Source organism: Rhincodon typus, chromosome 4, assembly GCF_021869965.1.
Source record: "Rhincodon typus isolate 14 chromosome 4, sRhiTyp1.1, whole genome shotgun sequence".
Taxonomy (NCBI): Eukaryota; Metazoa; Chordata; class Chondrichthyes; order Orectolobiformes; family Rhincodontidae; genus Rhincodon; species Rhincodon typus.
The window spans coordinates 20,177,090-20,200,510 of record NC_063335.1 but is presented as its reverse complement, the minus strand read 5'-3'; the positions used below and the strand labels follow the sequence as shown (position 1 = coordinate 20,200,510).

The window sequence follows — 23,421 nt, the reverse complement described above, 5'->3', positions numbered from 1 at the left end:
AGTGAAAGCGAAATGGTGAAAGTAAAAGCTTTTGAATTAGAAATATTGGGAAGGCTCCTCTAAGTACTAAGTATGTACAACAGCTTGTTGAATACTAATCTTGTTAGCTCCTAGGGCTCAATTTTCACCATTGAAATGGGGAGGCTCAAGTCATTCTATCTCCTTAACAAGTGCTCATGCTCATATTTTCATTCTGGAGAGCCTTTTGTTTGGGGGGTGTATTGGAGACAGACCTACCACTTTTTGAAGCAGTCAGAAGTGGCTACAGAGGCAGGTTAAAGTTGAAGTGAGCTTATTAAAAAAGCCACCTTCGTTCTTTGATATTTCAGTCAGTTGTAAAAAAGGCTGTTAGGCCCTCTAACCCTCATCGCTCAAAACCCCATTTGACTTCTATGCATCCTCATATCCATGTGTCACCTCCATAAACACTCACCCAATATTCACTTTGGGCAATTTTCAGAAGTCAGATAGAGAAGAAGAAAAAAATTAACAATCTAAAAGAGCTCACATACATATAAACTTAATATTTAAAAAACTCATTATCGAACTCCATTCAAAACATAATCCCCTTAATGAGTCAATCAGGTTTAAAAATTTCTATCCAGCAAACACAACAAATACAATTAAAAACTGAAAGAACAGCGGACACTGTAAATCAGAAACTAAAACAGAAATTGCTGGAAAAGCTCAGTGGGTCTGGCAGTATCTGTGAAAAGAAATCAGAGTTAACATTTTGGGCCCAGTGACCCTTCTGAGGAAGGATCACTGGACCCGAAACATTAACTCTGACTTCTCTTCACAGATGCTGCCAGACCCACTGAGCTTTTCCAGCAACTTCAAATGTAGATAATCCTTGAATAGTTGCTTAAAACTGTCAATCAAAATGTGAGCTCAGGTCCACTCTGCTGAGATAAGTGGCTCTGGACCTTATAAAACACAGCTACGCATTCATAATACCTTCAGCTATAAGAACAACCATTAGAAAATGGCTATTGACTTTTTCTAAGCTACACACATAGGGGCTTAAATGACATCAGACCACAACATTTAAAGTTCTGAGACACCAATCAACAGCATTTACACCTCCTGCAGAATTTTTTGATGCTTCCATTATAGATGCAGGTATAGCTATTGTAAAACAAAAATTAGATCTGTTTGAACTCAGCACTAATTTCAAATCTGTAATTCCTACCTGTGGATTCACACCCTGCTCCTTTCTCAGTGCTGATAAAAATGGGATTTGCCGGAAATCCCATCTGTCATTTTTAAAGATATCTAAATTTGGCCCTGTTCCATGAAAATTTAGCCCATAATCTCAGCAGTTTTACAAAATTTTAACCAGTGAAATACATATCCCTAGAGTATAAAGCAAATGTATGAACCAAAAAGTTAATAAAATGAACAGCATTACAAATGTAACTTATGATTTGTGAGAGTCTCAGATGCATGGCATAATAATACAATGTGCTCATTTTTTATAACTGACATATTTTGTGCTGTGGTCTCCAATATAGTTTGAAAAATATGTTCCTGGTGATTCTCAAATTTATTGCAAATTCAAGCTTTTGTAAACCTGAAACGATGCATCTAAATTTTTTTAAATATTTTGCAGAAGTGTTACCACACATTTAAGTAAGCAGAATTGAGTTTTGAAAATCCAGTTGGAAAAGTTTAGAATGGGAGCCTTCAAAAACAGCATCACATGCATGCTCACAAAATTTGAGAATGTTCCTACTTCAAACATAAGAACACAATGCAGTAACAAACTTATACAAGTGGCTCAGCAATACTGAACCAAAACACAAGGAAATGTGGTCTAACTTCATATCATTCCCTATCTTGCCTTCTTTGCCTTATTCATATTTGTATAGAACATATTGTGAAGAACACTGGAGAGATTTTTGTCTTCTCTTAAGCATGAGCCATAATTCAAACATGAATTCAGATCAATTATGGTACACTTAATGGTATATAATTTTTAAGAGGAAAACAATAAAAATCACATTAAAATTATTTATGTTCTTTAAGAAAATATGCTTCCCGAAGAATAAAGATCAAATAGAGAGGACTGACGTCACAATATGGTGATTTTGGATCAAAGCTGTTGTAAAGGAAAACCATGTATAGTGACCATGTGGATAATGTGTGGCTGATTGGCAATTGCTCATTTTGTGCCCCCAACTGAAGTGGAATTTCTTCCATGATTCATTCCAGAGTGGGGAAAATTGTTACTTACCTTTGTTATTACTTGAATACCATTGTGGTCTGGAAGGCCTTCCATTTTCTACTTTGAAACAAATGGAGAAGATTTGTTGCAAACAGATAAATGTCTCAGCATTGAGACTCAGTCTTAGGATCATGGATTTTGTATCAATCAGGGCTCGTCACAACTCATGACTGATCATAATGCACGTTAGACAATAGACATCTATTATGACTGTATTGGAACAATCAGGATCAATAACTACAACAAAAATGATGTAGACCATTTTGAAGCTTCTTTCCAGAAATCACATGCCTAGAGAATAATCACATTATTTTAAAAATTAAAGCAAATTAAACCATATTTTCCTAACTTATGCTTCTTTGAATGGTTTCAACAAATATTTACACAGCCCAAGGAGTCCCCCCTCCTAAATCCTAAAACGCTGTCAGGAATCCAAAGGAAACAATGATACTGTTTTCTTATTACCACCATTAATAAACAAAGCCAATCAGAAATTTGCTGAGTTTGGGAATTCACTGAGATACTTTTGCAGACTTTTTAATATCCTGGGACTCCAGCTGGAAAACCTAAGGTCTTGCATACATTTTCTCACATCTCAAGTGCAACAATCAGTACAATGCAATCGACTTTGTTCACAGTCACCTGTGGGTGGATTAAAAAAGCATGTTTTAAAACATGAGGCCAAAGTTTCATGCAGCAGTAAAAGAAAACTCCACACTAATTAATCTCTACACAACTATTAGCCATAATGATGAAATAGAAATTGACACTAATGTGATTTTTCACATCATTACAATATACCATCCTTATTTGAGAAAAATATCTTGATCAGGTTGAACTACAGTGTACTGAGGAGGTACTCTTCCTCCACAAACAACAGTTGGAGTAAATACTGAAATAAAAACAATGGCCATTTGATTTTTTTTACATATCTGATCAAGCAATTTTAAGTTTAAATTTCCTATGAAAGTTAATAAAGTTCACAAATATGATTTTTGGAAACAATTCTCTGACATGTTTTTCTGTTGCATCTTTGTCAGTCAGATCTTAAATGAGTCAACAAGTTCATCTGGTACAGTGCACAGTAAGATGAAGAAGAGAGAAACAGTTTTATTTGTTCTGTTCCCAAACTGTCCTCTTCCCTGATACTCAAATGCAAAAAGCAGCACTTTCATCAGTGCATAAAAATATTACTGAAGTTTGAGTCACATAATGATGGAGATTAAGGAGCCAAAGAAGCTAATCTAAACAAAAACAAGTAACTTTTTGGAAAATGAAATGATATGGGCTCATTACTACATTTTGCTTCTTCATTGAACTAACTCACAAAGTCTAAATAGCTTAGAAGTTCAGCTTAATGTCACACATGACTGATGCACAGTCCAGAAGTTATGCATCCCACTTTGAGGCTTTGAAGTAATCTTTCTCTTCTCTGTTCCAAATCCTTCAGCCTGGCAACCAACATGAAGAAACCAGTGATGGATAAAGATTTCCAAGCAGGTTTTTGTGTTAGTTGCATCTTTCAAGGCCAATTTTAATGCAGTTCATCTATTTTTATCTTGTTTTCATCTGGAAACCAAGGTCATCTGTTCAAAAGGAAGCTCTTTGGTTACCATGAAAACTGGTAGTGAATGAAAAAAGTAGAGCTTGGTTAAAATTTTATTCTTGTGGTTGCACTACTATTAAGATGATAAAAGTTTCTCTTCCATGTGATTTATAAGCGAAAGTAAACGTCCTACCTGTCCTTTCCCTTTTTAAAGCTTTGCTTTTGTTTCAGTTATATTTCTTTAAGGTTTGACAGGTGTTAAACTTTCAAACATTTTTACTACTTGCTGTCTGTATCTCTGTGCAACTGTACTCTTCTTCTCACCTTTCCTTTATTTCATTAAATTTTTCCATTAAATCCTTTCTTCCTTCTGTCTATTCTTTTTCTCTAGAACAGTAAACATGCTTCAAAAGTACTTCATCAATGGCAAAGTGTTTTGGCTTGGCAAACTGCAAGAGAAAAGTATGTAGAAAAGAATTAGCTGATCTACAGTAAGGACAAGGTGGGACCTGAAGACAAAAACAAGGCTAACAACAGAGATAAAAACCGAAAGAACTGCGGATGCTGTAAATCAGGAACAAAACAGAAGCTGCTAGAAAAGTTCAGCAGATCTGGCAGCATCTGTGAAGAAAAAAAATCAGAGTTAAAGTTTCGAGTCCGGTGACCCTTCCTCAGAGGTCACTGGATCCGAAACGTTAACTTTGATATTTTCTTCATAGATGCTGCCAGACTGCTGAGCTTTTCCAGCAACTTCTGTTTCTGTTCGTACAACAGAGATTACTGGCATTTGGCACAGGGCTGTGTCCATATTTTATGAAAGAGGAAATGGATGTTAAATTATGAATGCCTTTATATTCTTGAAAAACAATCTCTAACACAAAAGCAGTTAAACAGGAATGGCGCTGGAGACAATTATATGAATTGAGAGGGTTGTGTAAGGTATGAAAGCATGAAATACATCCCTAGGATGAAACACTCAGTAGGTCAATTTAAGCATGGGTTTAAAGTGTAGGTGCAATAGACAGCAGTGACACTTGCATGATATGGGAATAGTAAGAAAGAGCTGCAGGTTGTCAATGACATTTGTATAATGGAGGTGGTGGTGCACTGGGAAATAGAAAGAAACACAACAGCATTCAGCATGGGGCCAAGGAACATCAAAAGGTAGAGGCAGTAGAGGCAGCATTCTGAAAGGGCGCGGGTTGGCAAATGGCAGTAGGAAGATCAAGACTCTCAAGCTATAGGGGGGAAGGTGAGAGGAAAATTTGTTCCAAAGCAACTTTCCAATGAGGAAATGTGTATTATCTAAAATATTATCTAAAAATTATCTAAAATAGACATTATTCTGTATGGATTTGAATTATTATGGAAACATTAATCACTAAGCGACGAATCTTACAAAAATGTCTACTTTCACCTACACAATATCATCTGGCCATGCTCATCTTAGCCATACCATCACTAAAACCATACTTTTTTGGTTTGATTATTTCATTGTGCCCCTTTTATATCCTTAAACAACTCAAACTTAGCAAAACACAGCATGACTACACAAAGTCTCTCTTATCCACCATCTGCCAGTGTTGGATGACCTAGATTGGTTCCCTGACCTCAATGTAGTGAAGTTAAACTGATCGTCAAATGTCTTGTTTCAGCCAACCTCTGTAAAATCTTCCAATCTTATGTTGTAGTCGTGCCCTCACCAGGTGGTTTGGCATTTTTGTATCCCTCTTCCTTTACCAAATCAGAACTTATAGCCATCTTTGCCCAATCCTCTGGGACTCATTCAGTAAACTCTGCGACCCTCTCAAAATAAATATTTTGTCCTGACGAAGGTTTTGGTTAAATGGACCCACTCCAAAAAAATCTCAATGACTTGGCAGTATGTTATAATAATTGCAGGCCTTTAATTGGCCATTCAGCCCAATTTTGGTGTACTAAGTAACATCATGATGTTGAAAGTGCTACGTAACTACAAGTTTCATTGAATATAAAGATCAATTGATTTGGGAAACTGAATGACCCATCCAGGTTTACTAGGGAAGCTAAGGACAGTATTAGATTTAAAGAGGCTTACATGTTACCAAAAAAATAGCCGTAAGTCTGAGGATTAGGAGAGTTTTAGAAGCCAGCAAAAGGCAGTTCAAAAATTCATTTAAAAAGTGAAAGAATAGAATAGGTCAGCAAGTTTACCATAACATAAAGGAGCTTTTACAAGTATATAAAATGGAGGAAAATAGCAAATGTTGGCATCTTAGAAGCAGAGCTGTGTGAAAGTAATGGTGAATTAAGAAATAGGAGAAACCTTGAGGGTTCTTGTGGTGTACTGTTCCTACCTCTGGAGCACCTGGTTTCAAGACCTGCCTGCTCCAGAGGTGTGCAATAACATCCCAGAATAGATATAAAAATATCCAGCAGAAACCTTGGACAAATGTGTAATGTCTGTCTTTGTAGTAGACAGTACAAATTACAAATCAGACTAAACATGAGGCTAATATGATTGACAAACCTCAAGATAATTAATATCAGCAGGGATGAAAAGTATTGAGAAACTTCAAGGACAAGGGGCAAACAGATCTCCATGACCTATATCCTAGGGTTCTAAAAATGGCAGGTTAAGAACTGGAGATTCTGGAATGGCCCCAGCAAATTGAAAGTTACTAAATGTAAAACCATTCTGCAAGAAAATGAGGCCAATCAGCCTGAAATCAGTTGTTTGGAAAATGTTGGAATCGATTAGTAAGGAATACGTAACAACACATTGAGAAAATTATTGTGTGATCTGACAAAATCAATGTGGTCTTACAAAAGGGAAATTGTGTTTGACAAATTTATCGGAATTTTTTGAGGAAAGAATGAGTAGGGCAGATAAAGGAGAAATCAGCAGATGCAGCGTACTTAGATTACAAAAAGACCTTTGATAAGGTGCCACAGAAATGTTAAATGGCTTGTGGAATTCCAAGTAACATACTGCCATGGAGTGAAAACTGGTTCATGCGCAGAAAGCTAACAGCAGAATAAATAGAATATTTCAAGTTCGCAAACTGCAATTAGTGGATTGCGCAAAGATCAGTTTTGGGACCTCAGCTATTTTCAATCTAAATTAATAGCTTAAGAGTATCTTAAGTTTGCTGCCAATATAGTTAGGTGGGAATGTAAACTGCAAGTACACAAACAAGCTCCAAAGAGATATAGATAGGTTAAGTCAGTGGATAATAATGTAGCAGATTGAGTAAAATGTGCTGTTCCCTCAGTGTCACGGAGTCAAAACCCTGGAACTCAATCCCTAATAGCACTGTAGATGTCATTACACCAAATAAATTATAGCAGTTTAAAAAGGCAGCACCATCACGTCATCAAGATCAGTTAGGGTTGGGTAATAAATGCAAGCTCAGTCAGTGAAACCTATATCCCCTAAGTGAAGAAAAGTAAATGCCACACCAGAAACCTTGTAAGATTGTGGAGATATAACATGTAGTTACTTTACACTTTTGTGATGGTTACCTGTTTGCTAAATGTGCTACATAATCCATTTTCCCACATGTGCAATTTATTGATCTGGTTTCATAAAAGTTATTGGATAATTTGAATCAAATGTCTTTGAATTATTCAAAATAGATGGCGTTACAGAATCAAAAACAAAGTTGCTGGAAAAGCTCAGCAGGTCTGGCAGCATCTGTGAAGAAAAAATCAGAGTTAACTTTTCAGATCCGGTGACCCTTTGGTGTTTTTATTTGGTGTTATAGAATAATGGATATTCAAGAAAAAAATCATCTTAACTCATTATGGTGTAGATGCTAAGATGAAATGCAATGTCTTACTCATGGCAAGTAAATTAAACAGCGCACTTTTGCAAAAACAGAAATATTTGATTGCAAGAACTCACAAATCTGCTTAGAAGTTGGCTAGCTTTCATTAATCGGATATTACTTTGCCTCTTCCCTTTCTCAATAATTTTTTCCTCCTCTTCTCCTGAAGGCACTGACTTGTGAAATATAGTATCCTGTGTGTTTTACATTGTACCAAAGTGCCCATTCTCTTTGTGCAAGTTTTGCTACTGTCAGCAGACTATTTGACCTTGAGTGTATCTCAATCACATCCAGAACCATCTTCATTTGACTTCCAAAGAAAAATACATTCAATTCAGTTCTCTGAAGAGCAACTGGAGTGAAAAACTGGTTTACTTTTTCCCTCCCCAGGCCAGAATGGTGATCATAATGATAGTGCCTTGAACTATATGCAACACATTCTATTCAAGTTGATGTTAGGAGATGTGCGTGTCATTTCCATCCATTCCTCCTTGTGACAATATGCCTGACCTCTGCTTGACAATGGAACCTTGATATTTGGCTAAGATTTGTCGAGTACAAAATGTTCCAACAATCAGTTCACATGATAGTGAATTGGAGGATAATTACTCATGGCCCAATCTCCTTTCTGCATGAACATTTGTTCACAATGTGCAGGACACTAAAATAACCAGCAATAGGATAAATTACTCCTGGAATGAATAAATTACAATTAGTCCTCAAACTTTTCTTTTATGGAAGAAGCATGCTGGAATTGTCATTATATAAATGATGAACAACTTTGGAAAAGTTCCTTAATTAGCTAGGTGTTTTCAAATTTTTGAATCCAATGCTAAATTTTACATGTCAAGGCAGATGGTAAGTATGGATGGTAGTAATTTTTTAAAAAGCATTCTTCAGTCATTGGAAGGCTAAGAGTAGTTACAGAAATCAGGGCAGCGGACTGTGATATACCTGAATAGATTATCATATACAGTAGGGAGGCATTTGTAGTTTTAGCAAGATTGAAAGTGGATAAATTTCCAGGTCCAGATTAATTGTATCCTTGGCTACTGTGGGATGCAGAGATGAAGGTTTCAGGAGCTCAATTTGATTTGATTTGATTTGATGTATTATTGTCATATGTACCGAGACACTGTGAAAGGTATTGTTTTGTGTGCGATCATCTTACATAAGTACATCAGGATAATAGAACAGAATGTAGAATACAGTATTACAGATACAGAAAAGGTGCAGAGAAAGATCAACTCTAATATATCAGAGGTCCGTTCATTAGTCTAATTACAGCAGAGAAGAAGCTGTTCTTAAATCTGTTGGTACATGTTTTCAAACATTTGTATCTTTTGCCCGTTGGAAGAGGGTAGAAGAGACTATAACCAGAGTGGGAGGGGTCTTTGATTATGTTGGCTGCTTTCCCAAAGCATCAGAAAGTATGGATGGAGTCAATGGGAAGTAGGAACAAAAAGAGTTACGTTTCAGGTCTAGTGACCCTTCCTCAGAACAACAAGTTCTGAGGAAGGGTCACCGGACCCAAAACATTAAGTCTGATTTTCTCTTCACAGGTGCTGCCAGACCTGCTGAGCTTTTCCAGAAAATTCTGTTTTTGTTCCTGATTTACAGCATCCACAGTTCTTTTGGTTTTTATTCAATGGAAAGAAGGGTTAATCATGTGGCAGATTGGATTCAGAATTGGCTGGCCCTTAGAAGACAAAGGGTGGTAGTGGATGGAAAATATTCAACATGGTGTTCAGTTACGAGTGGTGTACCACAAGGATCTGTTCTGGGTCCTCTTCTATTTGTGATTTTTGTAAATGATTTCGATGAAGGAGTGGAAGGGTGGATTAGTAAGTTTGCGGATGATACAAAGGTGGGTCGAGTTGTAGACAGTGCGGAGGGCTGTTCTAGGTTACAAAGGGACATTGATAGGATGCAGAGCTGGGTTGAGAAGTGGCAGATGGAGTTTAACTCTGAAAAGTGTGAGGTGATTCATTTTGGAAGGACAAATCTGAAAGCAGAATACTGAGTTAACGGAAAGATTCTTGGCAGTGTAGAGGAGCAGAGGGATCTTGGGGTTCATGTCCACAGTTCCCTGAAAGCTGCCACCCAGGTGGATGGAGTTGTTAAGAAGGTGTATGGTGTGTTACCTTTCATTAATAGAGGGATTGAGTTCAAGAGCCGTGAATTTATGCGCCAGCTATACAAAAGCCTGGATCGGCCACATCTGGAGTATTGTGTCCCGTTCTGGTCGCCTCGTTACAGGAAAGTTGTGGAAGCGTTGGAAAAGGTGCAGAGGAGATTTACCAGGATGTTGCCTGGAATGGAGGGAAGGTCTTACGGGGAAAGGTTGAGAGAGCTAGGGCTTTTCTCTTTAGAACGATGAAGGATGAGAGGTGACTTGATAGAGGTGTACAAAATGATCAGAGGTATAGATAAGAGTAGACAGCCAGAGACTTTTTCCTAGGGTGGAGATGGCTATTACGAGGGGGCATAGTTTTAAAGTGAGTGGAGGTAGATATAGGGGAGACGTCAGAGGTAGATTCTTTACTCAGAGAGTGGTCGGGGCGTGGAATGCATTGCCGGAGAGGGTAGTGGAGTCGGCCTCATTAGGGACATTTGAACAGCTATTAGATAGGCATATGGATGATAGTGTGAGGTAGGGGTGGAGGTTAGATAGACCTTAGGATTAGTGTAAAAGTTCGGCACAACATCGTGGGCCGAAAGGCCTGTACTGTGCTGTACTGTTCTATGTTCTAAGGTTGGCTTTTGTGATAGACTGGGCTTTGTTCACAAGTCTCTGTAATTTCATGCACTCTTGGGCACAGCAGTTACCACACCAAGCAGTGATGCATCCAGATAGGATGCTTTCTACATCTCCAATATAAATTTTCAAATTCTCTGGCCACAGGACAGATAAAAGTGGACTGTAGGACAGCTAACGTTGTAATATTATCCAAAAAGGTTGGTATGGATAAACCAAGTACAGCCCAGTGAGTATGACATCAATGGTAGGGAAACTACTGGAAAAAAATTCTGGAGGACAGAATTAATCTCCTCTTGGGAAGGCAGGGATGAATTAAGGATGATCTGCATGGTTATATCAAGGTGGGGTTATATCTAACAAACTTGACTGAAGCTTTCAAGGAGATGTATAGGTAGTGTTGAAGGCAGCACAGTTGATGTTCTACATGAATTTTACTAAGGCTTTTGACAGGTGCTCACATGGGAAACTGGTCAAGCAGTTAAGGACCCATAGGATCCAAGGCAATTTGGCAAATTGGATCCAAAATTAGTTTCGTGGTGAGAGGTAGGAAGTGATGCTTGAAGGCTGTTTTTGTGACTGGAAGTCTGTGTCCAGTAGCATATTAAAGGGTTCAGTCCTGCGTCCCTTACAGTTTGCACTGTATATTAATGATCTAAACCTGAATGTAGAGGTACAAACAGAAGTTCACAGATGACATGAAAATTAGTAAATAGTGAGCAGAAAAGACTTAGACTACAGGTTACACAGACAGGCTGGTCAGACAGGAAGAACAGTGACAAATGGAATTTATTTCTGAAAGGCGCGAGGTGGTGCATTTTGGGAGGACTAACAAGGCAAGAAAGTATATAATGAATGGTCAGATCCTAGGAGGTATACAGATTCAGAGGGACGTTGGTGTGCATGTCCACAGATCCTTGAAGACAGCAGGATGGATGGATGAAGTCGTTAAGAAGGCAGAATGGATATTTGTCTTTATCAGTCGAGGCAATGAATACAACAGCAGGGAAGTTATGATGGAGCTGTATATAAAGTTGGTTAGGAGTATAGCTGGAGTATTGTGTGCAGTTCTGGTTGCCACAATACAGAAACAATGTGGTTGCACTAGATGAAATGTAGATGAGATCTACTGGGATGGTGTCTGGGCCAGAGCACTGCAGCTAAGAAAACAGAATAGATAGGCTGGGGTTGCTTTTCTTAAAACACAAAGCATGGTGGGGTGCTGCTGATTGAGATGTACAAAATTATGAGGAGCATAGACAAGGTGCATTAGAATAAACATATTCAATAACCAGGAGATTAAGATTTAAGATAAGCAACAGTTGGTTTAGAGGAGATTTGAGGAAATTGTTTTCATCCAGAGGATGGAGAATGTGTGGAACTCACTGCCAAAAAGGGTGGAAGATGCAGGAGCCCTCACAACATATGAGCAGTATTAAAATGAACGCTTGAAACAACACAGCATACAAGGCTAGGTATCATGTGCTTGAAAAAAAGATGAGAATAAGTCGGTGTTTGTTGGGCTGAAGGGCCTCTTTCCAAGTTATATGACTATGACTCTATGATGCTAAAAGCCCTATATGATTAAACCGATTTTTTATAGGTCTATTAAAGTTATATTTTATAGAAATCTGTCTCTCATCAAAACACAACTTTGCCCTTTTTGCTTTTACATAATATTATTCATTGCCTGCATCTCTGCTTACTTTTGGTATTCTTCGGTTGCAGGATTGCATTTCATTGTCGAAGTTATGCTGTGATTTAGTGGACAAGAGGCACACATGTTAAAAATGTAGATCAAATGTCAGTCCTTTCCCTGGGATGGGTGTCCCCAAGATATTCCCAGCAAATAGTCCTGCTGGGAACTGACAAAACCCCTCAGACATCAGACATATCAACTCAAGCGTCTGCCACCACCCACAAAGGACATTGCTGTGAAGCCTGCTCCTTAACCTCTCTACCACAAGATCTTTTCAGCCATCATACCTTCTTTACTGCTTTTAGTCGACAAGTTCATCAACATGGTGACAAATAGCACTCAGAGCTTGCTTGAAATCATTCAGAATTTGATTTGATCCGGTCATAAATTCTTACTGACTAAAAACTGCTGGATGAATCCTACTGGGGATACACATGCACACACATTTGCAATGTGAACAAATGCAGAATCTATCATTTGGTTTTTAAATTCATACAGTATGAATTACTGTATGAGGTGGACAAGGTGACAAGGTTATTTAACCTTTGGATCCAGAGCACAAATCAATATCTGGTTGATAAGGTAAAAATATTTATTTTCTATCAGTTCTACTTGTCCTGTTTTGAATATGACTGGAAGATTTCAACCTAGTTTCTAGTCAGCCAACTCTGGGGGAGAAAAGTTGTCCAAAATATGGTGCAAAATGCACAAATATATGGAATCTCATCAACAATGGATGTGTAGAAAATTAATTTCAAGTCACTGGATGCCATTAAGCAGCTAAGATTGAGACTTTCTTTTTTAGAACGTATTACAGGATACTTCAATCTATGTTGCTCCATTCTATAACACTCCTGACCTGGACTTGCTTCTGGCTGACACTATTTTACTTTCCTCTCCTGTTTTTTGAAGAACAAGGAAATATTTTGAGATCAATAAATAAAAACATTTATCTGAATTTTCCGCTCGCTAGGACAGAGAACGACCATTTTTTTCCCATTACATTAACTGCGGTGTCCAGATAGTTGTTTAACATGAACAAAAAATATAAACAATTTGATTTTGAAAACAAAAGGTACAGCACACATTTCCAAATGAAGGAATTATAAATTAATTCACTGAACTGACTGGTGTAGACTGTTTCCTGAGGTCTTAGCCAAATTGTTAGATTTACCAGCTCAGCTAAAATGAGAGCCTTTGGAGCATGGAGTAATTTGCCAGATGGAGTATTTGAGGCAGAGACTATTGTACTTTAAGGAAAAATTGGATACATGTTTAAAGATGTGAGAGATTCCAAGCTATGAAAAGAGAGCAGGGGGCTGGGATTAGTTATACATTGCTCCAGCAAAGATCCAATTCTGACGCAACAGCCTCTTTCGGTGCTGCAAACTTGCTCTTGAAAATTAAACTACAGGAAGCAATATTCCACAGCCAATTGTTCGAGCCACTTGGCTTAAATGATACACAAATAAAAAGGAAGGCTGAGAATAATCAAAAAGGAAACCAAATCTCTGAAGAACAAAGACAGAGGTAAATGGTTTGTTTTGAGGAAGGGTCACCAGACCCGAAACGTTAACGCTTGCTTTTTCCTTCACAGATGCTGCCAGACCTGCTGAGCTTTTCCAGCAACTTCTGTTTTGTTTAAATGATTTGCTGTCTGAAACATCAGAGAATATATTGTGATTTTTGAACAGAAGACTATAAGTTGGTTTAAAGTTTAAAGGTTAACAAAGTTTAAGGATAACCAGTTAGCAGATGAATTTTTTTCATCAAACCTTCTAGGTACTTGTCTATTTGAAAGGACCAGTGGGTCACTGGCAGTAGGTGAAATTACAGGTTAACTGGATTGACATCAATCCTGCATTTTTTCAATGAAAAATACAATTGAATAATTTGGTTTAAAATGTTATTTTGATTTCTATTTTACTTTTTATCCCATCTCTTTATACCACATGACCCACATGCACAATTTTAGGCAGATCGGTTCTTTTTACTTCGTTCTCTAATCTCCTGGTGGGAAAATGCCTTTGGCAATGAACTGCAGTCTCGAGGGGTTTTCGGCAGAGTGGAACTACTAACTGCAGATAATATCTTCTGCATGACCGTGAAATCTGATGAGTGTTAGCACATTTCACTCAAACAGCACCTCCCTTTCTCCTACTGAGTGAACCTAACTGAATAGCAAGAGTGACAAAAATGTCCACACTTAAAAGTGTAGAATATCTGGAAGACACAGTAACCAGTGTAGTCTTTTAAAAGTTAATATAGAATGTTCACTATGATGAAACTACTTTAATTAGTTTTGATCTTTCCCACTAGTTTAAACAACCAATACATTTTAGAGAAAGCTAAAAGTTAAAATAGATATTTTTCACTCTCTGAATACCTTGTATGTATTTATCATTTACATGTGACTTGACCAATTAGGGCTTTTTGTTAATTGGGACTATCTTGCCTTTGAAGTTGTCCACTTTTTGAAGGGAAAGTGATAAAAAATGTTAGACAGAAGATAAATAGATTTTTCAAGTCAAATACATTGCAAAAAATGTATAGAATAGACAGAACAAAACTATCAAATGACTAAAGTTCAAGGTTTTTTTTAAAAAAGGAAAATAGAAGGCAGCGTCAGTACTAAACTGCTTATCTTCTATAATAAACACAAAATGATTGGCTGGTGTGGTAGCAATTGTGAGCTGTTGCTGTTTCAAGTTGAATATGACTTTTTCAGAATGTGAACTTTGTTTCTCTCCACTGACGCTAGCATATTTGCTGAGTATTTCCAGCACTTTCTGTTTTTACTTTAGATTTCCAGTATTCACCGTACTTTGCTTTCATATTATATATATATTGATGTATTGTGTTTCATCGTTTAATTTATATTTTAGGTTCATTTCGAGTTTTTGAAATGAATTGCAGCTCAGGTTGTTGAGTTGCTTGCAGACATCTCATCACCATACTAGGTAACATCATCGGTGCGCCTCTGGTGAAATGTTATTGGCCTGTCCCGCTTGTTATTTATGTGTTCCGGTTTGACATAGTGGTTGGCTTCATTTCTGGTTCTGCTTCGTAGTGGTTGCTATATGGGGTCTATTCCCATAGGTTTGTTGATGGAGTTCCGGATTGAGTACCAGGGCCTCTAGGAATTCCCGTGCGTGTCTTTGGTTGACTTGTTGTAGGATGGTTACGTTGTCACAGTCGAATTGGTGGCCTTCTTCGTCCGAGTGTATGGAAACAAGTGATAGTTGGTCATGTCTCTTGGTGCTCATATACCCTGATACTTAGTTTTCTCCCAGTCTGTCCAATATAGTGTTTGTGGCAGTCCTTACATGGAATTTCGTATATAATGTTGGTCCTGTTAATTGTGGATATGGGATCCTTTGTTCTTGTCAGTAGTTGTCATACTGTAGCTGTGGATTTGTGCGCTACCACGAGTCCTGGCGGTCAGAGTTGTCTGGTGGTCACCTCTGATATGTTCTTGATGTATGTCTGGGTGATTAGTGTATTCGGGCATGCTGTGTCTTCCTGTTGTCGTCTGTTGAGTAAGTACTAGTGGACTACACTTTTTGAGTAGCCTTTTTTTTTTAAAAGACACTGTGGTGTTCTTCAGCTTTGCACAGTTCCGGGGTGCTGCAATGCTCTTTTGAACAAAGTTCTGGTGCAGCTCCATTTATGGGTATTGGGGTGGTTGCTGTTGTAGTTAAGTATTTGGTCCGTATCGGTGGCCTTCCTGTGCATGCTGGTCTGGAGCTCACCGTTGGCCCTTCATTCAACCATTACATCCAAGAATGAGAGTTGGTTGTTGTTCTCCTCTTCCCTGGTGAATTTTATACCGGTGAGGATGTTGTCGATGAGTTAGTGGCTTTGTGTGCTTGATAATGACAAATGTGTCAACCACGTAGAGGACCCATAGTTTTGGTTGGATAGTGGGAAGGGCTGTCCGTTCTCATCTTTGCATTACTGCTTCAGCTATAAGCCCCATGGGATCGCTCATACCAGGAGCGAACAGTGAGCTCCAGACCGGTTTATACAGAAAGGCCACCCATACGGACCAAATACTTAACTACAACAGCAACCACCCCAAGACCCACAAACACAGCAGCATCAGAGCTCTGTTGAAAAGAGCTATAACACACTGCAGCACCCCAGAACTGCACAAAGCCAAAGAAGAACACCACAGCGTCTTTTAAAACAATGGCTACTCAAAAAGCGTAGTCCGCCAGTACTTACTCAACAGACAACAACAGGAAGACACGGCACGCCCAAATACACTGGTCACCCTGACATACATCAAGAACGTATCAGAGATGACCACCAGACAACTCCGACCACTAGAAATTGTGGTAGCACACAAACCCACAGCTACACTACAACAACTACTGACAAGAACAAAGGATCCCATACTCACAACTAACAGGACCAATGTTATATATAAAATCCCATGTAAGGACTGCCACAAACACTACATTGGACAGACCGGGAGAAAACTATCAGGGTACATGAGCACCAAGTATCTATTAAGAGACATGACCAACTATCATTTGTTTCCATACACTCAGACAAAGAAGGGCACCAATTCGACGGGGACAACGTAACCATCCTAGTACGAGCCAACCAAAGGTATGCACGGGAATTCCTAGAGGCCTGGTACACAACCGGGAACTCCATCAACAAACGTATGGAAATAGACCCCATATACCAACCACTACAAAGCAGAACCGGAAACGAGGCCAACTACCGTGTCAAACCAGAACAAACAAATAACAAGCGGACAGACCAACAACATTTCACCAGAAGTGCACCAATGACGTTACCTAGTATGGTGACGAAACATTTGCAAACCAACCTACTTGCTCAGTGAACAACTCAACAACCCTATTATAGATTCATCATAGCGATAAGATTGCCTTTGAGATTTGAGAAGCTTTTTTATAGTAATATGCATATTTTAAGAATTGTAATAAATAAGCTGGAAATAAACCAAGGAATGTAGCTAGGAGCACAGCAGATTCAGAGACCTTCAAATCATTAATTCACATAAACTGAAGTGTCCTCCATAAAAATTGGGGCTACAAATGCTTACATCAAAAGCGAAACCCTGCAGATACTAAAAATCTGAAATTACAAAAATGCTGGAAAACATCTGGCAGCAGCTTCAGGGAGAAACAAGAGTTAATGTTTGATACACTCTGCAGTCTATACATAGTGAACTGCTGTTACCCAATGAAGCTCATGGCAAGCTTAATCAACAGCACAGGGTCTTTCATTTGGCGTTCTACACTCTCAACATTGAGTTCAACACGTTAGATGATAACCACTGCCGCTATCTTGTCTTTTCTTGCCAAGCAGCTGGACATTCACTTCAGCTCTCCTCCCAAGGCACCAACATAGATCTCGGGTTTTCTGCCACTCCTCCTCCCCCAACTTCAGCCTACCACTTGTGACCTCCAGCTCAGCTACCAGAAGCCTGCCAAAGAAACGTTCCTCCCCTGAAGAGATCCACAAGAGCTGAAATATCCCCTTACCTGATGCTCTATCCTGCCATCGCCACTTGCTGCTGGGGACTGGGGCACATGTGGCAACCACAGGACATTGTATGAGTTTGGCAGGCAGAGCAATTTCACCATTATGCTTCTTTGCCTGTGAGTTGCTGTCCCAACAACTTAAATGACAAACAATTCCTGTTTACTAAGCAATTGCATTATTAACAAGTACATGAGGTACAATGGCTCAAACTTTCAGATCCACACAAATGAGACTTTCCTTTGTTAATCACCAAGCTGAGCAAGTGCTGAGGGTTCAAATAATATTTAGCATTTGCTTGAGAGCATCTTCTCAGTCCAGCATCCAAGTGGATATTTTCAACTTAAGTTGTGGGAGCATTCACAATGTCAAAACCACCACTAGCTTCTTTTCAAATGACCTTTAACTAGAAACTCCAAAAAGTGACCAATTGTAATTTAAAATGGGTATAGTTCAAAGAAGGAGTGAAAATGTGTATCAGGATGCATGTACATTGAAGCAAACTATAGAATATGAAGACCCAAATAGTCTTGATAACAACAGCAACAATGTTGCTAAACCAAATGAATATCCTGAATATAATGATTGTAATAATCCACTCATCCAAGATTCCAGAAATATTGGCAAATATTGTTCAATGCGACTGGTGCAGGTATAGGCTTGCCAAAATGTTGGAACTGCCAATAAGACTAATAAAAGTAAGTTTTGTGAACTGTGTCACAAATTATAGGTTGTCATTTAGCTTAACTGCATCTCATTAGTTGCTTTTAGAAGTTCAGTGATGCTCAAATAAAACTGGCCTTAGCTAATTTTCTGTGAATTTACTCTGGTTTTTGGGCTCTAGTTCCATCTGACCCAAATTTTGACACTGAGAATAAAAGCTAAATAACAACCACAGAAAGAAATATGTTTATAAATTGCCAATTAAAACTGACTTTACATTACAGGAATGGGTTGCAACCAAAGTCCTAAAAATGGAAAAGGATACGACTACAATGTTCTGATCCACGATATCTTAGACAACAAAATACAATGCTGAAATGGGACCAGCTGAATTATATATTCATTTTCTGCACAATTAATCTGATGACAATGTTAAAAAAGTTAAGCTGCAAAATACCTTAATACTATTTTTTTGTTCACTAATTTTAAGGTAAAAATATTGACAGCTAATTATTTTTTGTTTCTCTCCATGATATTCTTTCTTTCCTATTTGGAGGTAATTTGCAATTCTTTCCTCCCTTCCAGTGAAGGAGAACCTGATTTCTGCTCAGTGATGCTGTATAACAACATGGTTACAAACAGTACATGTGCAAAATTGCCTCTCACCATTAAGTGGCTCAGCAACTTGATGTTTAAATTAAGATACAATTCATTACAAAACTTCAGAAAATTGAAAATAATTTTTAAAATAATTAGAGTTAATCAGTAGTACTATTAATTCTGAACTGTTGCAAGCAATTTTATGATAGAGTACGTACCAGGTACTTTCAGAGCCTCAGATCGGAGGTCAGTATAGTCAGTACATACCGACCAAATAGCACAACTGCCAGTATGAGTGCAGTGGTTTCACTGTCTCAGCAATGCTTTTATCCCAGCTACAAACCTGAGAACCTGTTAGAAAGGTACTGTCACAGCAGATGACATGTCATTTCAGCTGTCGTCAACTAGGCTGCTAACAGTTTTCATCAGCATCTAATAGCCTACCAACCACTCACGCCCTTGTTAGCAACACCATGCATCTGCTAATGAGCTGTTTCTGCAATTAGAATTCAACAGGTTGCACAAGGACTCATTTAAAACAAATTATATTTTGGTGTCCATTCAAATAGACCAGGTACAATACACAACCACGAAGGCATTTGCATTTAGGAGTTTCAGTCTTTTACAGACCTGTTCCTTTCCAGGTGAGTTCTACACAACATTGAAAGAAATGTTAGCTGTTTTTTCTACTCATTTAGCTCAAGAACCTGACAGAGATTCCAGTTTTGGTACAATTGGAAAATTGTTTTAAGTTTCCACCGAAATTTATTTGTGTAATGACAAACATAGTGACTCCCATAGCCCATTAAAATCAGACATTGTATTACAAAGTTAAAGGTTGTTTTATTTCCATTAACAGGCGTGATTATCAAATAATAGTAATCTGGAGCAGTTTTATCGATTGAGCTGGAACTCAGTTCATCACCATAAGTAACAATGATCAAAAAGGGTAACTAGTCCTGCACTTGTGAATTACCTGATTTAAGTTTTTATTCTCATTTGACGTTGGGAAAGGAGTATCGGCAGCAAGGCCAGCATTTATGGCTCATCCCTGATTGTCCTTGAGGGGATGCCAGTGAGCCAACTGCTCAAAATGCTGCATAAGTACACTCCTGGTGCTGCTAGGGAGGATATACCAGGATTTGGACACAGCAACAGTGCAAGAATGGTGATATAGTTCCAAGTCAGAATCATGTATGACCTAGATGGAACTTGTAAGTGATAAAGGTCATATGTTTGGAAGGTCCTGTCAAAGACACCTTGGTGATCTATGGTTGTGCCATTGATGATGAAATTGGACAATTTAAGGCAGCGGATGGCATGATGATCAAGCAAACTGTTTTATCTTGGTTGATGCCAAACCTTTTGAAAGTTGTTGGAATGGTAATTTATCAAACACATGGTGTATATCCAATCTCAGTCTTGACTTGTCACTTGTGCAGATGATGGAATCAGGAGGTGAGTTACTTGCTAAAGCATTTCAGCTATTAACCTGCTCTTGCAGGCATAATTTCTGTTTGAAAATGTTTGAATGGATTATGACACACCTACAATGCCATCACATTCCGAGGTTGAACTTGAACCCAAACCTTATAGTCTAGTTCTATTACATTACTATCCTAGGGGTCGAACTTGGCCAGAAAAGTAAAGATTCAGTAATTGAATATCATGAGGAGTTGGCGCATTAGTTTTCCACTTCTGATTAAAGATCAAAATCTTTCAATCTTGTTTTCTCCAATGACAAGCTGGTATCTTGTCACTATCAAGGACAGGAATGTTTTTAGGGCCCCCTCTTCACGTTAGGTGCTTAATTATCCATCAGCATTCACAACTGGACATGGCAAGACTCCAGAATTTTGATCAGATCCATTGGTTGTGGGATCACTTTGTTCTGCCTCGGGAAGCTGTTTCTGCTTTGTAGCCATGGGTTATAGCTTCACTAGGCTGGCGTTTTATTTTTTGGTATGCCTTGTGCTGCTCCTGGACTAGGGCTAGATCCATGTTATTTTAAAAAAAACTCATTCTTGGAATATGAGTCTCTGATTAGGCCAGCGTTTAATGCTCATCCCTTATTGCTGTCTAGAGGTAGTGGTGAGCAACGTTCTTGAACCACTGCTGTCTGTTTAGTGCAGGTACACACTCAGTGCTATTAGGGAGAGAGTTCCAGGATTTTGACACAGTAACAATGGAGAAATGGCATTCTAGTTCCAAGCCAACGCAATGTCTGATTTGAAGAACAGCTTGCAAGTAGTGTTGTATCCATGGTTCTGCTGCCCTTTTAAGCAGTAGAGATGTGCTTTTGGAATTTGAAATTGAAGAAGTAAAATTGAAGAAGTGGTGAATAGTTGCAGTGCAGCTAGAGTGTACTGCCTGCCAGCGGTCAAAGGAGTGAAGATTTCAGCTGGTGGATTGGGTGCTGATCAAGAAAACTGTTGTGTCGTGAATAATGTCCACTCTGCTAAGTGCTGCTGGAGAGCACTCATCTAGAAAGTGAAGAATATTTAATCACTGTTCTGACTTTTATCTTGCAGGAATCTGTACGACAGACGTTGGAGAGTCAGAAGGTGAGTTACTCACCACGCCTGCACTTCCCCTCATCACTGATTTCCTCTCAATTCCACTAACATAGATTCCCTTTCTTTCACAAGTGCCACTCCTCCAATCTCAAGATTGCCTTTCTCTCATTGCTCCTCCAAACAAATTTTTTTTTATTCTTTCATGAGACATGTCACTGGCTGTTGTGTTCCCTCTTATTTTCTTACCGGCTGCAACAACGTTCAGAACTGGAAGTCAATGCTATGATTACGCTATGCCAATCGTCCAGAACATCAGATAAGTACAATGTAGATGGAACATTGCTGGCAAGATGAGGATTTCTTGTCCATCCCTAAATACCCTTGAACCAAGTGGCTTGCTTGGACATTTCAAAGGGCAGTTAAGAGTCAAGCACATAGAGTCACATTCAGGTTTGGCCAGGTAGGGATATCAGATTTCGTTCCGTAAAGGATGTTACTGATCAAAATTGATGTTTACAACAATCAATGGTAACTATGACAGTGACAATCATCAAGACTAGCTTTGTAAACCAGATTCATTGCTTGAATTCAAATTTGTCCAGCTGCCATCATGGGAATTCACATCTTAAGCGCATTAGCCTAAGCTTCTAAATTACTAGTCGAGAGACATCACCACCTCCCCAAATTCAAGATGTTCCTCTGTTGGTCCCATCTCAATCACTAATTTTCTCTCTCCTGCACCTCAGTTGGAAACTTTCTGTCACTGCTTGCTGCTACTCCTCCACTCATAGGTTCCCTCTCGTACCCTGTGCTCCTCCAATCAAAGTTGCACTCTTTTTCATTCTCCCTCCATCTGCCCTTGCAATTGGGTGCTGAGCTCCATCTTTTCCTTGAGTTTTTGTTGTGAGTGGCCTGATTATTGCTGTACACTGATCATATCAAATAACTACACAGCTCAGAGCACATTGGCGTCTATTAGTGCCTAAAAAAGTACTATTTGAAGATTCCTCCCATATCAAATGAATCAGTGGAGTCTGGCAATTTAGATGGGTCTTCGAACATTTATAAAGATAGTGGAAAATACAAAATCAAGTGATTTTGGCAGTAACTAATCCATGTCTTAAATTTCCTGACATTTTGTACTGGAATTTAACAAAAACAAGCAGATATTTTTTCTTTAATTCACAATACTTGCTCCTATTTACTTTTCTGTTTTGCATCAGTGCATTTTCTGATTAAGCTGAAATAATAAGCAGGAAGCTAATGAGCACTACGATTTCCTCACTTAACTTACATTCCGGCTATTCATTTTAACAGGATGTGCCACCTAGTGGTCTGAAGAAGATCTAAATGCTCATCACGTACCATTCCCTGGCAAGAACAACCAGTTTCAAGGCTTACGGTCGTACACCTATAATCACAGAAAACGAGAAACGAAAATTCACCTTCCTAATGCAAATCTGAAGGCTTCACATGCATTTGTAAAACTGAAAAGCATATTACACCAAAATCAGTTAATTTTGATTATTTTGCATGTGCATTCTTGATTAATGGGGAATAATTTCCACGTGCTAGACAAATACAACTAAGTGATTTGCAAAGGTTATTAACAACCAATCAGCTTGGGACATTAGGAGAACAGTAGTGACTGAGGAAAGAATGAAACTAAAGATTCTGTGCTTTTAATTAAGTAATTTTAAGTTAGTATTGTGTGGGCTTGCAGGTTAAGACAGAAAAATCAATAAAACTGAATAAAATTATAGAATTATTAAAATTATAGAATCTAAAAAATGAAAGTGCCGCACTGATTGGAAGTTTTCCTCCTATTTTAGAAGCAGCAAATATTCCTGGACAAAATCCATTAATTATTTGTCTAACCCCTTAATAGTCATCATGAAATAGAAAGCATCGACATACTTTAAATAAATTTCAAAATGATGGCAAGGTTTTTAAAAAAGTGAAGAATTAGATACTAGATGAACACCTGACTTGGAACGACTAAAGTAACTTGAGGACCCCACTTACATTTTGCACAAATCAGCTATTTAATTACAGATCTGTAAATATTGATTGAGTAGGAAAT

The 23,421-nt window shown here is 38.4% G+C and overlaps 1 long non-coding RNA gene across 1 annotated transcript; it reads left to right on the top strand.

The window, feature by feature from the left end:
• Positions 1-13,482: 13,482 nt before the first annotated feature.
• On the top strand, positions 13,483-22,798 carry LOC125482953. Its single transcript, XR_007261946.1, has 3 exons — positions 13,483-13,569; positions 21,354-21,386; positions 22,656-22,798. It is a non-coding gene; the product is annotated as an uncharacterized LOC125482953 (long non-coding RNA).
• The last annotated feature ends 623 nt before the right edge of the window (positions 22,799-23,421 follow it).